This window comes from Panthera onca, chromosome A2 (assembly GCF_046562875.1).
Source record: "Panthera onca isolate mPanOnc1 chromosome A2, mPanOnc1 haplotype 2, whole genome shotgun sequence".
NCBI lineage: Eukaryota > Metazoa > Chordata > Mammalia > Carnivora > Felidae > Panthera > Panthera onca.
This window is the reverse complement of record NC_138340.1, coordinates 118,219,827-118,234,992: the sequence shown is the minus strand read 5'-3', so window position 1 is coordinate 118,234,992 and position 15,166 is coordinate 118,219,827. Positions and strand designations below refer to the sequence as shown.

At 43.2% G+C, this 15,166-nt stretch overlaps 1 long non-coding RNA gene across 1 annotated transcript; it reads right to left on the bottom strand.

Annotated features, from left to right (window-relative positions):
• Positions 1–7,690: 7,690 nt before the first annotated feature.
• On the bottom strand, positions 7,691–14,828 carry LOC132679303 (uncharacterized). The gene is made up of 3 exons (XR_009610069.3): positions 14,446–14,828; positions 12,631–12,693; positions 7,691–8,156 (listed from the first exon to the last, which is right to left on the bottom strand). It is a non-coding gene; the product is annotated as an uncharacterized LOC132679303 (long non-coding RNA).
• Between the last annotated feature and the right edge of the window lie 338 nt (positions 14,829–15,166).

Genomic DNA, 15,166 nt, shown 5'->3' with positions numbered 1-15,166 from the left:
GGACAATTTGTTAACCTCTGGGGCACTGTTTTGAATGGACTAGACCCGCCCTCCCTGAAACACAGCTAGTCACGTTAGCACAAGTCGTTCACTACAGAATTGTTCATAAAAGTGAAATATCAGAAACCCAACTATCTAGCATGCGGGCAATTGGCTAAACACCTTGTAATAACATCTTCCTGCTGTATTCTACGGTATAAATATCAACACAGTATTGCAAGAATTCAAAGTGATATTATAGAGAGATTTATTGAATGGGAAACATTTGCATTGGTAAATTTAAAAATGCTTAACAAGACATTATGTGTAGTAATTTCTATCTCTGTAAAATAGATGTGCGTGCCATAGATATGCACAGACAAGAAGACCAAAGACAACGCGAAATGTTAGTAGTGGTTAAATGAGTCGTGGGGTTAGAGATTTCTCTCTTTTTTAAAATCTGCATTTCCTAAATTTGCTACGTTGAACACGAACATGCATTATTTTTGATACAAGAAAAATTTATCTAAAAAGTGATTATTTTTTTTAAGTTTATTTACAGAGAGAGAGCAGGGGAGGGGCAGAGAGAGAGGAAGAGAGAATCCCGAGCAGGCCCTGTGCTGTCAGCACAGAGCCCAACACAGGGCTCAGTCCCATGAACTATGAGATCACGACCTGTGCCCAAATCAAGAGTCAGATGCTCAACTGACTGAGCCACCCAGGTGCTCCAAAAGTGATTATTTTTTAAAAGGTAGCGTTAAACCCAATCTAAAAGGTAGTGTCCAGGGGCGCCTGGGTGGCTCAGTTGGTTGAGCATCTGACTTCAGCTCAGGTCATGATCTCACGGTTCATGAGTTCAAGCCCCACATCGGGCCCTGTGCTGACAGTGCAGAGCCTACTTGGGATTCTCTCTCTCTCTCTCTCTCTCTCTCTCTCTCCTCCCTTACCCCATTTTCTCTCTGTCTGTCTCTCTCCCTCTCAAAATAAATAAACTTAAATAAATAAATAAATAATTTATAAATAAACAAATTTATAAATAAATAAATTTATTTATAAGTAAATAAATTTATTTATAAATAAGTAAATTTATTTATAAGTAAATAAATTTATTTATAAATAAATAAATAAATAAAAAATTTATTTATTATTAAATAAATAAATAATTTAAAAACATTTTTAATAAATAAATAAATAAAAGGTACTGTCCAAATATCGGGTCGGCCTCCATAATCTGAATTCTGCCATCCTTGCAGAAAGGGGTGGTATCCCACATCACACTCTGTCTTTCTGTAAGACTCTTTTTGAAGGCTTTGTTCAACTGGCCATCCAGCAAGCACTTATACAAGGACCCAGGTAGTAAATTCTTCTCTGAGTTTGTTCTAGGAAAGCAGTGGTTCAGCAAAAGAAAAAAAAAGATGTGATTTTTTTTTCCAGATGACATATGCTATGTAACCCCAGATTTTTCTTTTTTCCTTAGCTCAGAGCTTAGCTGTTCTAATGATCTCATCTTAGATGTCTGGAATTATCTAACACCTCTGCTCCTTTTTGGTAATTTCAGTTCTCCTTTCTTCTTCTGTCACTCTATTTTTTTATTGTGTTTACTTATAAAAGAGATCCATATTTATTTTGGACATAGATTTGATACAAATCTACAAAAAAAAAACCCATACAAAAAAACCCCAAGACACAAAAAACATCCCGTAGAAGCAAATCCCAAACACATATCAGTGTTTGACCATGATTATGCACAGACAACTCCTGCTTCCTTGGTGGGGACACGGTGTATCCACAGAGCCCCAGCTATACTGGGTGAGTGATACTTGAGGAGGAACCCTGGGAAGGATTTAAGTGGGGGAGTCATTAAATTCCCCTTGCTCAGGGGCAAGATCTTCTGTCCCCTGCTTGGCACTGATAGGGACAGGCCAGCTTCCATATCTGGAGGAACAGCTGGGTACCCCAGCTGGTAGCCTGGAGGCCTTAGACAGTGAGCTGGAAAATGGAAGGTGTCATCTCTCCTTCACTGGGACCCTCCATGTGCTCTCCTGGGGAGAATTTACTCCTATGGGCGTTTTCATGCGTGGGGTTCCTCCTCATGGGTTCAGCCCCTTCAGTTCAGCTGGGTCCTTATTTGGTGTTTTCCTGTTGCCCACTGTGAGGATGAAAAAGGAGGACAAGAAGGAAAAAGGAGAGAGGACTGGTTTGGTAGCTGGTGGTAGAGACAGAGAAATACAGACAGTCCAAAACAGAAGCGACAACACAGAGGACACAGAACATGTTTAATTAATACTGACATTTATCCAGCTGCATTTGAAACCCCGCGTGGAAATAATTGCTGTTCATTGTATTGTTTTAGATGAAAACGGTAGAAATAAATGGAACTGTCAAAGCCCTAAACCTTCCCATCTTCATTAAAAATAAAGAGTTAAGAAATGGAAAGCAGTAGGCAAGGAGGCGGGAGTGTTCCAAGGTTTCTCTTTTCCACCCCAAGGCCATGTTCCAACAAAGCTTGGCATCCACGCGTCCTGTTTTCTGTCCTGCTACCAACAGGTACTTTATTTTGTCCTCCCTTCAGAAGGGTGGCTCAGATCCCCACCGCCCACCTCAAGGTCAGGCCTCTCCCAGCCTGTACTTCATAGATCAGCTTCCTCTCGCACTTGCCTTCAAAGTATCCCACTCACCAGACCTTCCTTCAGATCTGGGGAAAATACCTTCTCCAGAAGCTGTCTGTGCACTAGCCGGGCTAAACTTCTTCGCCCTCCGAGGTAGATGTCTTATCCCCATATCACAAAAGGGGGAAACTAAGCCTCAGAGAGGTTGAGTCACTGACCCCTGGTCTCATAGCTCATGCATGAACAGAGTGACTAGGCGACTTGCCCTAGTCTTCACTGCTCTCCTCAGATGGTCTGGCTCACTGTGTACCTGGTGCAGAAGAGGAAACTGAGACCCAGAGATGTGAGGTGGCTTTCCCAAGGTTACTAAGACCTGCTGGTTAGCCTCAGGCCCTCTCCACCCCACCGTACTGCATAGCTCATTGTATTCAAATACATTAGCTAATAGTTCGGATGCCAAAAACCCACCACTAAAATCACCGCCAGCATTTTCTAAGAGAGCAGCTTAGTTCCAACCTCTTTCTCCATCATTTTTTTAAACCAGAGGCCTAATAAACAGCACAGCTGTGCTTTTGTTTCATCTCCTTTTATTTCCTCTCCCTGCCCTTGGGCGGGGGTCCCAGTGTGTGACCACGTGGCTCTACCACGGGGGACGGGCAGGAGAAGGAAAAGGCTGGAACGGACAGGCCAAGGATTAGCGCGTTCTGGCTGTCTCTCTTCTTTCCACCCCTGTGTCCTTTCCTGTGTCCCTGGGAGGCCAACCTTAGTCTGTGGGGTTTGGGAGGCCATTGAACCAAAGGCTGGTCTGTGAGGGGAAGAGGATGCAGATCCACCAGGGAAACCGAGAAGTGCCATGAACACACATTCCAACCACCGCGGTGCAGAAAGCAAGTCGCTGAGGCCTTTGTCAGCTGCTGCTTCTCCCTACGTAGGACGAGGCCAGCCGACTATTTCCATCGGATTCATAGACCCCATCAAGAAAAGAGACCAGACAGAGACAGTTAAAAATTGTTGAAACTCGGGGATTTAACTGTTGATGGAGACACACAAGGTGGTAGAAAGAAACTAGAGCTGAGAGCTAGATTTTGTTCAAAGCTGAGACCAAGCTACTAACTTGACCACGCAGCTAGGGGTCTTGGGGGAGTTATTTAACCTCTCTGAGCCTGAGCTTGCTCGTCTGTAAAATGGGACACCAGTGCGCAGTGGGCTCTCAACATATATTTGATGAAGTGAAATTAGAATATTCAGACTCATTTGCGTTGCTGGTTTAAAATAGGCAGAATATCCCAATTCCTGTTCATTTGAAATTGTTGTCCAGTTTGGAGTTTCAAAGGCAACAAAGAACTTAATGGCTGAATGGCATTAGGGCAATCCTAAAATGGGGGTGCCTGGGTAGCTCAGTTGGTTAAGCATTGGGCTCTTTTTTTAAAATTTACCTTTTTTTGAGAGAGAGAGAGAGAGAGAGAGAGAGAGCGAGTACTCATGGGGGAGGGGCAGAGAGAGAATCCTAAGCAGGCTCCGTGCTGGGCATGAAGCTTCGTCTCATAACTGTGAGATCATGACCTGAGCCGAAATCAAGAGTCAGATGTTTAACCGACTGAGCCATCCAGGCGCCCCAAGCATTCGACTCTTAATGTCAGCTAAGGTCTTGATCTCAAGGTTGTTGAGTTCAAGCCCCACGATTGGGCTTCGCGTTGGGCATGAAGCCCACATGAAAAAATAAGATAACATAAAATAAAGTAAATAAAAAATAAATGAAATGTATTAGGACACCTCCAGACTCCACCATGATTGTATCTGGCAGGCAGTGCACTTAGTAGGACCTCTCTCTCAGACCGACTTAAATTTGCAGGACCACTCGGTTATGAGTTATGGTATGTGTGAATGTGCACACACACGTACACACACGCACACACACAAATGTGCGTTCACACACAAGACCATAGAACTCATGCTAAATGAAGAGATGGAAATCATCACAGTCCACCAACGTGGGCTCTTACAGAACTCAACCATCACTGTACGTTTGCTCCCTAATATCCCAAGAGGCTGGAGTAGTCGCAAGCTTTTAAATAATGCACTTCTCTTGCAAACACTAGTAGACATTTTATTGAAATCCAGAAGTGTTCTGTCCAGAAGAAAAAGGAAATAACCACACAGAAGATTAGTGGCGTTTTGCAGCTATGTTATTGCCTCGTAGCCTCCGTAAAACCAAGCGTGTCCTTGCCTTATCCCCGATGGCTGTGTGTGCCAGCACAGTGAGTGAATTGGGGCAGATTTAGGTCTTGAATGCCTTCCTAATATCATTTGGGCAAATTAGTATACGTGGCTGGATATGGTGTTCCAGGCACAGAGAATGTTCTTTTCCTGTCAGAATCTCCGACAGACAACCCAATGCCACCGGTAAAATATCAGCAACTTCTTAACATTTTTCTTGATTTCTTTAAGAGTGAACACGAGACATATTAAGAACAACAGCCCAATCATTAAGCCCTGTGCGATTGGCCTAGGAGCCAGCCCTATCGCTTTAATCAGATTACGGACAACTCATTCTCATCCCGGCCATTTATCTTCTTTGTTTATGCACGCACCAAGTAGCATGTGTCTTACCATCAAAAAACAGTAATCAAAATTGAGAACAACAAAGGACCTTTCATTATTTATGGTGTTAAGTAACATCTATTTGCTTTCATTAGTTTCCAAACAACAAGAGCACTGGTTCTGATTAAACCTGGCATGTGTTAATTATATCCGAGGTCGGGGGTTGTTTTGTCTACAATAAAGGATTACTTAAGGGTGAAGCCTGAGTGAAATGTGAGGTTCCCGGGCCTCAGGAGTCACCCACCTCCGTGTGCTTCCTCCGTGAAGGTTTCCAGCCTCGGGATGGCAGAAGCGGATGTGAGCTTGTCACAGAAAGTTACGTTTTGGGGGGTTTTGTTTTGGTTTTAAGCCCTCAGCTTTATCACCCGTTTTATGGGCCAGAGTTAAATGGCAGTACAATGCAGTTAGCTCTCTTACTGCTCAACACTAACAGCCATCATGAGCCATAATTAGAAGAAAAACCACCACATAAATAACGCGGCAGAAAAATCGCCCTGATGATGAGCCAGACTTTGGCTACGGGAAACTTCAGCGGGTCCTGAGTATCCATCATACTTAAGGGGCACTGCGTGTTTTTGCCCATATTTGTCTTACTAAAGCCAAAATGGGAGCCATTTAGACTTTCAAATAATCTTTTAAAACTATACAATGCCAGCTGAAACAGACTGTCTGTTACTAAGTGTGATGTAGAAACCCTTCGCCTGGAGGTCAGAGCAGCTGGGGGGGCTGGAAGGGAGTATGCGAGCCCAGAGACAAGGAAGGGAAAAGGAATTGTCCAGGAGATACGTGGACTTCCCCTAACAGGAAGGTCTAGAAACAATCCTCTCAAGTGCGGAAAAGTTCCCGCACACCATTGAGCACGGGAAGTCACACTCCCTATTTTCTGGAATTCTCATAGCAGCCTTAGGAAGTCAGAGAAAATAAAATAGAGTCCTGTACCTGAGAGTGGCCCTGAGGAAACAGGACCAACCATCGGCTTTTTGCATTTGGCCTGCCCGTTTGCAAAGAGGCAACAGATGGGAATTCACATGAGGCCATACAATAAGCTGAACAGTTTCCTCTTTTCCTGATTAGTCTCCCTCATACAAAGGATTAGGATGCAGATCAAAGAGAGTAAAACCCCTAACGGAAGGAACAAGCTTTGTAGTGGGCAGTGTCTTTCAAAAACCTGCGTCATTTAAAAATTAATTTAAGTACATTCACTTGCTTTTTCAAAATAAATCACATGTATTTTTCTATAGATCAGCCAGAATAGTTAAGGTCTAATCGTCACATGGAAAGAAAGAGAGTATTCCTTTGAATAGTCTACAAGCCCGCATGTGTTCTCTAAAGAGGATGGTTCCCTTTCTCCACTTCTTCCTTCCTTTGCAAACAAAAATTAAAACAAAACAACATTGATTAAAAACTCGGTGTTGAGAGTTAAAACGCACGAACCCTGTCTCTAGTATTAAGCAGTGCATTTAGTGAAACGGCTTTAAACTTACGTGGGTAACAGAGCTCTGTTTCACGTGTGGATTTTTGTCTGCATTTATATCTCTGCAAGCCACATATGGCGTGACATTGCCGTTTTTTAATTAAGATACGAAGTGCTCATTTTTTGTAGACCTGCTATAGTCTAACGAATTTACTACACGTCTCAGAAAACACATAGCTTTGCCAAAGTTGGTGAGTAGCCCAGCATGGTTTATCTCCAGCCTACAGCTCTTTCCCTGAATTCAATACTGCAGGCACAATTTAATGCAAACCCAATTTATGACTTAATGCTCTAGGGACCGTGGTGGGAGATTGTTACATTATTCTTTTCTAATCCTATTTGTGTTTTAATTTGCTAAGTCTGTAATGAGGTGCATGCCTTGAATAGATTCAAGATCTTTCACATTGCTTTTGACTTTGTTTAATATAATAGATTTTACAGTTTGCATTAAATACCCAGGTGCTACGGTCAGTATTATCTCTTTATTTTCTCAACTAGAGTGAATAAAATTACGCCGTGAAAGTAATTGTGTACGTGTTTCCTTGTTTATCGTAATGGTTTATTTCCTATTATAATTCTTGATTCAAATTACATCTAGTTCTCCAAAAAGTCAATTCCCCATGGGCTCCTACTTCCCCTTTCCACACAACTGTGACTCTCTGAAGAAAATGAAGGCTTGGCTGACATGTGATTCGTTGGGTAATAACAAACTAAGTTCTCTAGTCTAAGTTATGAGGCTTCAATTAAACAGAAAGGGAGAAAGTGAGCAAGGAAGGGAGTGAGGCGGGAAGAGAGGGAAGAAGGGAGGGAGGGAAGGTGGGTGAGAGGAAGGGAGGGAGGGCAGGTGCTGTGTCACCATGCACTTGCTGTTTTATTCGCGATGTTCAGCTGAACCTTACCGTTGCTAATCAGAGCTGCTACATCACCCAGCTCTGCCGTGTGTCATTTGCCGTCCATAACTGTGTTATAGCCAATTATGGCTAAATCCTCTGTTCTGTATGCACAATCAAAGGGTGTCTGGAATGCATTTTGCGATTTTCTGAATCCTATTATTGCAGACATGTTTATTACATGCAGAAGATGGCTTTCTGAAATTACACTGGAATTGTACCACCCACCTGCCGTTTACAAACAAAAGGACCTAAACATTTCTTAACAAGGAGAAAGTTCATTTAGCTCTTTCCTGGCAACTTCTTCTGTGTTATTTTCCTCCATGACCGTTTTTGTGCAACTCGCGGCTCAAGCCTCTATAGATTTGTAAAAATATCTATGCTGTCCAGTTGATGTTAACTTTTCAATTAATAACGTCACGGCATTATTAAAAGGAACTGCAGGTCAAAAAGGCGGGTCAAAAAGGAACTGCAGGTTGGCTGTGGTTGGTGCTTGCTGCAGTTTTCATTGTGAAAGTCTTCTCCGCCCATGTATGGAGGGATTGTAAAATGGATCCTAAATTATAACCATTCGATAGCCCTGAAATAACTCTTGTAGGTTGCCTGTCAAAGAAAAAAAATCAAGTTATGTCTTTACATTTCATTTAGGGCCATTTTAAGAGGAAAGTGAATGGCGTTAGAAAGACACACGGTATCTATTTGAAACCATAGCACCTCGTCATTAATTATTAAGGGAAAATGAAAGTGTTTCTAACCCAAATGCTTTACTTTTTTCCCTTCTACTCAAGTTTATACTCTTAAATTCTGCAGCCCCCCCACCCCACCCACATACACACACATATACACATACCCAAGCTTACTTTACTTTATTACTGGTATTTGCCTCACAGAGTCAAGGGATATTACTACCTTTTTATTTGCTATTTTTACAGGACCCAACAAAAGTGCTTTTAAAATATATAACTACTTAATTCAAGTCAAGCTTCTTCAATACTCCTTTCATTCAAGCCCTTTCTAATTTGTTTTCCTCCAGCCAGGAGCCCGGAGAAGACACTGTGATTTATGTTTTCATTTATTTATTTTATTTGGGCTTTTCATTTAAGAAAAGAAATTCTGCACAACCCCCACCACCTTCAATTCTGCATCATCTCACCCCACTCCACCCCTTTGTATTTGGACTATTAAGACTTTCCCAAGGCCAGACTTTGGAGTCTTAAACAGATTTCAGAGCTTCGACCGTGATCTGGAGAAGGTTCGGCTTGGGTGCTTCTGGGCACATCAAGGATGAGGGGCTCTTTCACAGCACACCATGCAGGGGGTAAACTCAGGGACGAATTGTGCCTTTCCCCAGTGACAAAAGATGCTTTGTTAATGAGCTCACGTTTCCACAAAGACTAAAAGTGTGTGCCTTGGCAGCAAGAAAGATATTATTGTTCAAATCAGCATGTTGTTTTTGTGTTGGGGTTGGGCATGGGATGGAGGAAATTGCTACATGACATTTAAGAGCTTGGGCTCCACGGTCCAGGGGCCATGGATCTGAGTCTTGGTTCCACTTTCTACCAATGGCCTTGAGTGAGTTACTCTTCCTCTCTATGCTGATTCATTGTTCCAGCCAGCCAGTAGGCAAATACTTATTAGGCACCTAACATATGCAAGGCACTGAATCAGGCACACTGAATTAGGTAACAACACAGATGTGGTTCTTGCCCACGCTGATCTGTTGGGGCCAAGAGATAGACAAACATTTATAGTAAAATGTGACAAGCATGATAATAGGGGAAGCTAGGGAAGCCTCTGGAAAAAGTAATATGTAGGTGAAATGAGATCAGTTTCCTCCAGTATAAAATAGGATGCAATACACACCTGCCTCATGGGGGAGCTACGAGAATAAGTGAGATAATGTCCAATAGGGCTCTGCATTGCTCCCCACATAAAGTAAAACTTTGGTTAAAAAAAATCAGAAAGTGATTAATGTCATTATTACTTGGTATCATCCCAGGATTCCCCCAAAAATTAATATCAGAGAACCATTTCACCTTTAAAAAGACACAAGCTTTGGGGCACCTGGGTGGCTTAGTCAGTTGAGCGTCGGACTTTGGCTCAGGTCACGATCTCATGGTTCATGACTTCAGGCCCCACATTGGGCTCTCTGCTGTCGGCATGGAGCCTCCTTTGGATCCTCTGTCTCCCTCTCCCTGACCCTCCCCTGCTTGCACTCTCTCACTCTCTCTCTCTGTCTCAAAAATAAACATTCATGAATGAATGAATGAATGAATGAATAAATAAATAACACAAGCTTTACTCTGTAGTTCTTCTTTTACAGAAAGAACTAAACAACAATGTGGTCTATAGAGCATTAAAGTAAATTTGAAGATAAATGAACTAAAATTAACAGGCTTTCTGAAGTAAACATGACTAGTAATTGAGTCTTTATCCAACATCAGCTTCTGTCATTGCAGAAAGGATTTGACGACTCAGTTTCCACTCACTTCAAAAGGGCCCTCAGCCTCCCCATTGAGTCTTGGATATTCCCAGCCAAAGAATGTTCCTCCTTTCACTCATTGTTTTTTTTTTAAATTTTTGTTTATTTTTGAGAGAGAAAGAGAGAGAGAGAGCTCGCAGGCGCACGAGTGGGGGAGGGGCATAGAGAGAAGAAGACACAGAATCCAGAGCAGGCTCCAAGCTCTGAGCTGTTAGCACAGAGCCTACCACGGGGCTTGAACCCACAAACTGAGAGTATGACCTGAGCCGAAGTCGAATGCCCTACCGACTGAGCCACCTAGGTGCCCTGGAAGAATGCTCCTCCAAAGTGTTCTTACTAGTTTAAAAGGTAATACCATTTACTTTCACTTAAAGATAGCCAGGAAGCATTTTTAAGTGCATATTTATTCACTGGGAATCATATTTGCTCATTATGATTTCAGGAATGCATTCCAACAGAGACAGACTTTGGCTTCACCTACCATCAGACAAAACCCGCCCACAAGAGATCCTGGTTCATTCCGGGAAGTGCTATGTCATGGTGGGTGCAGTGTGGGTAGTGGAGTTCTCCAACGCAATTCCTGAAAACATGTCAAGCGCTGGTGCACATGATCTTTGATTACTTACACAAATGTTACAAATATTTGGGGAAAGGGGCGCCTGGGTGGTTCAGTCGGTTGAGTGTCCGACTTCGGCTCAGGTCATGATCTTCCAGTTCGTGAGTTTGAGCCCCGAGGCAGGCTCTGTGCTGACAGCTCGGAGCCTGGAGCCTGCTTCGGATTCTGTGTCTCCCTGTCTCTCTGCCCCTCCCCGGCTCATGCTCTTCCTCTCTCTCTCTCTCTCAAAAATAAATAAACATTTAAAAATTAAAAAAAAACACACACAAATATTTGGGGAAAGTCACCTGTTAGTTGAGCTGCGATAGAGCTCATCTTAGGGGAGAGAACCGTCTTGATTTTAGCAAATACTTATATGGGCCAATCGACTGCCTTCAGATTGGGTCCCAGACAGTGGTGAATGGTTCTGCCTAGTAACACTGGAGGGATTTTGAGGTCCTGGGAGCAGCCTGAGAATTAGAGAGAGAGAAAGAGTATGTTGAGGGAGAAAGAAGAGCCGATGGGAGATGTTTAGGAGGAAAGCTGGCAAAGACATCTACCCTGGTGCGGTTATGAGGAGCGACTATTACCCGAAATGATGTCCAACATCAATTCTTAGTTAGCAGTTACTAATCTGCCGGGCTGGATTACCAGGTAACATTTGCGAGCACACACATGCACACACGTGGAATTGTCACCATAGGTCCATACGAGTGCATGATATGAGTACTAATTGCAGGCCTTCAGGTGTCTTGGTGGCCACAGGCCAGAGAAGAGAGCAGACTTGAGGTCCAAGACAGGTCCAGAGGTCAGCAGGAAAGGTATTGGAGGAAAAGACCCCCAAGAACATGAGGCCCTAGAAAGTCACAGAAATGATGAGCAAGGCAACGATACTCACACGACACATGGACAAGAGCCTTTAAGCCTGTTCTACCCTCCCTGGGCTACATGGCTACATATAAACTGTAATAAGCCTTTATTCTTCTTTCATTGGAAATCTTTACTAAGTCAAGGTGACCTGAAAAATTTAAGCAGCCATACTAAATAAGCCTCGTTTTAGGTTCTGGAGTAACTGAGACTTGAAACGACCACATGGTGCTTTTTTTTTTTTTTTTTTTTTTTTTTTTTTTTTGAGAGTTTCAGAGACACCCGCAATGGTTCCTTTGCATTCTAACAGTACTATCCCTTTAAGTAGGAGAGCCCTGTCATCAATGAATGGTTGCTGATCTAATGACTAATTGATGGCAAAGAGTCTCTAATGATCTAATAGCTCATTAGGGTTGACTGAGCCAGCAGGGGTCTTCGAAAATGTTTTTTATTCCACTCTGAGGTTTTGTGAGTTTTCCTGTACATACATCAGACAGCTGCCCAGGTTATTAAACCTACAAATGTGAAACCACAGCAAGAACAGGATGGACCTATACAAATATAACTTGGGAGTATAAGGACAAATATGGAACCCACATGACAGAGATATATAACACTGCCCAAACCGTATGATGGGAAGCTAGAGAGAGACATGCTGGGAACCAAATGGGTTCCCAATAGGTAATATCTCTGCCAAGAACTGAGCTGTCACCGTGATGCTGTGGAAGAGCTTCATAGTAGGTAAATTCACCATTCATTCATCATTTAATAAGTTAATGTTTATTAATTACCTATTACTCACATGGTACTGTATATAAACGCTTTATATACATTTTACCAATTTATATGGTTGCTATGGTCCTTTCACATATGAGAAAATTAAGCTGCTAGCAAGCTAGAAAGTGTGAAAGAATTATATAATGTGCCATATATATATATATATATATATATATATACATATATGTGTGTGTGTGCATATATGTACATGCCCGTATATATATACGTGCATATATATATATATGCACATATATATATATGTGTGTGTGTGTGTGTATATATATATATATATATATACGCACACACCAGGTAAGGAACAGACCTCTTTCCAAAAATCCCACATTTTTGTTTCTTACCGCATTGTCCATTGGCAGGGTTCAGACAACTCAAGCATCTTATTTCTTGGAAAATATTTGTCTCTAAAGATATAAGGAAAGGTGATTGCTGTTGGTACCCATTTAACAAGAAATAGCCAATTCTGGTAGCATGAATAATTAAAACACTCAGGTCAGCCTCAAGCGATAGTGACGAAGAATTCTCATTCAGCTCTTCCAGCATGGAGCTCTCCACTCCTGGGCCATCACCAGGACGTGCCGTAGATGGATGAGTTCCCTTCCTGGCAACAACCCTCATCCTCTGATGAAGGTGGAACTGCTGAGAAACGGGAAGGGAGGGGAGCAGCAAACACTCTGGAAGACTGACCTTGTGGGGCAGAAGTGTCCCTAGTTAAATTTGAGAAGACACCGCTTGTAACATTTCTGTTCAGCCCAACAAACCCAATTTGTATGTAACCGAACTAAAATTATAACTGAAAACAATCATCAGGAGGGCAACGAGGGTCAAGAGCACAGCCAAAGGACAGAGTTTGAAAAAGAGGGACGTCCATAAATCTGGCCGAGATATTTATTCCCCAACCCTATCCGCCAGGGCCAACCTTTGCTCCCGGGGGGGGGGGGGGGGGGGGTTAATGCCTGGCAATGCAGGTCTGGCTGGCCGAATGGACACCCTTTGGTGGAGATACGCTTGCTGGGGAATGTTCAAGACAAATGCCATGGGGATATGAGCAGGGGACTTTGAAAGCATCTGCTACATCTGCTTTCTTGCTAGAAGAATGACCAGAACAGCCCCCAAGCCCACATCTGTTCATGAGTATAAAGAATAGGAACATATTTTTTTTTACCTTAGTAGCGTGTAGTTGATACACCCTCCCCAGGACCCTGAGAGTATATAATACCAGCATAGACATCCTGAAATATGTCCAGATACGGAGAGGCACCTGCTCATCCCTCTTTTAAAGAATTCAGGCAATGTTGGTTGACCTCCATTATAGAACTGGAATATATTAGCTGAAATAATACTTTAACAGTTTTTTAGTACCCAACTATACGTTCTGTTATAAGGAATAGCAAATGTTTAATCATAAATATTTTAATGGCTTCAGGGATTCATGGTATTCAATGACCGTGTTAAATGATAATAATCACATCTGGTTTATTACTATAGTAATTCAGCAGCTTCTCCTCAGCAGTTATTTTTATTATATGTGCTGTGCGACTGTCATGGTCATTTATAGCAGTAATATTTTAAAGTGGCTCATTTGTTTGTTTAAGGACAGTTTCACAATATATTTCTGTATTAATATACATTTTGCGCTATTATTTCCAAGCTGCCACTGGAAAATTGATCCTAGCCTGTTACGACTGGAGAGGCTAGAAGCCACGCGGGATACCCGGGCAGAGATGGAGTGGGGCGACCAGATGGGACTGTCCAGGTGCCCACTGCGGTTGTGACGACCGTTGAGGCTCATTCTTAAATGAAGGCGTGCACCAAGAAAGAGTGAAGAAGTAATAAATACAAAGGGAGGACCCTTTAGACGTGGGGAGGCATTTTAAGCGAAGCACCAACCCAGAGGGGCGGGCATTTGGGAAGAACCGAAAGATGCATGGTTTGCGAGGCCCGAGGCGGTCATAAGGCTTTGGCAGGCATCTCTGTGTCGATAACAGAAGTGAGGAGGCGAGGAGTGAAAAAATGTGAACTCGCAAGAGGGAAGCAAGGGCGGATCAAGGTTACCCACTGGGTGGCTTAGACACTGACATCAATTTCAAATCTGCTCAAAGTGAGCATTAGGAGTGAACTGCAGAGGCATGGCGAGCCGTGCCCCAGCCACGTACCTTCACTCCAGTGGTTCAAGGCGACGGGTGTTGTGCTGGGCCTGCGTACAATGCCCGCTGCTCTCTTACCCCGGACGTCACAAGGTGTTGCTTGTGATTGGGGTAGATATTAGCCTGAAATCACGCATTGCTTCTTAGTAGGGAGGGGGAAGGGAAGGGGTCTCTAATAACCCCGGAGAGTTAATTTTCTGTGACATTCTGCTGAACCAGGTTGAGGAAATTCAGAGGAGCCTGGAGAAAACTGCCAGGCTACTGCTCCGCTTCCTCTTGGCTGGATCCTGATTGGTTGGGTGACAGAGGGCAAATGGCTTTTACGGCTATGAATGATGTATGACCGTAAAATGGTCTGTAACCAGAAGTGCCAACTGACATGCCTGCTGATTTAACGGACACCCAGGGTTATGTTTGCACAGAGACGCTTAAATAAACACGTGCTGGGTTTGAGGCCATTTACTGAGCAATCTCTTCTCTCGCTCTTCTTTCCCATTTTATTTTACTTCATCATAAAAACGGGGAGAGTGAAACCGTGGTTCCCTTTTTTATGATAATGAAGATTTACTCACGGCGGTGGCCACTCCTCCCTCTTCCTCTCTGCGGAATCTGGCCCCCTTTTCCTCTCTCTACCTGCAGGGGGAGCTGCGACAGACCTGCAGAGGCCCAGGCAGGGTTGGCAAGTGCAGCCACTTGAACCAGCAGCCCTTGGGGAACGGAGGCGATGTTG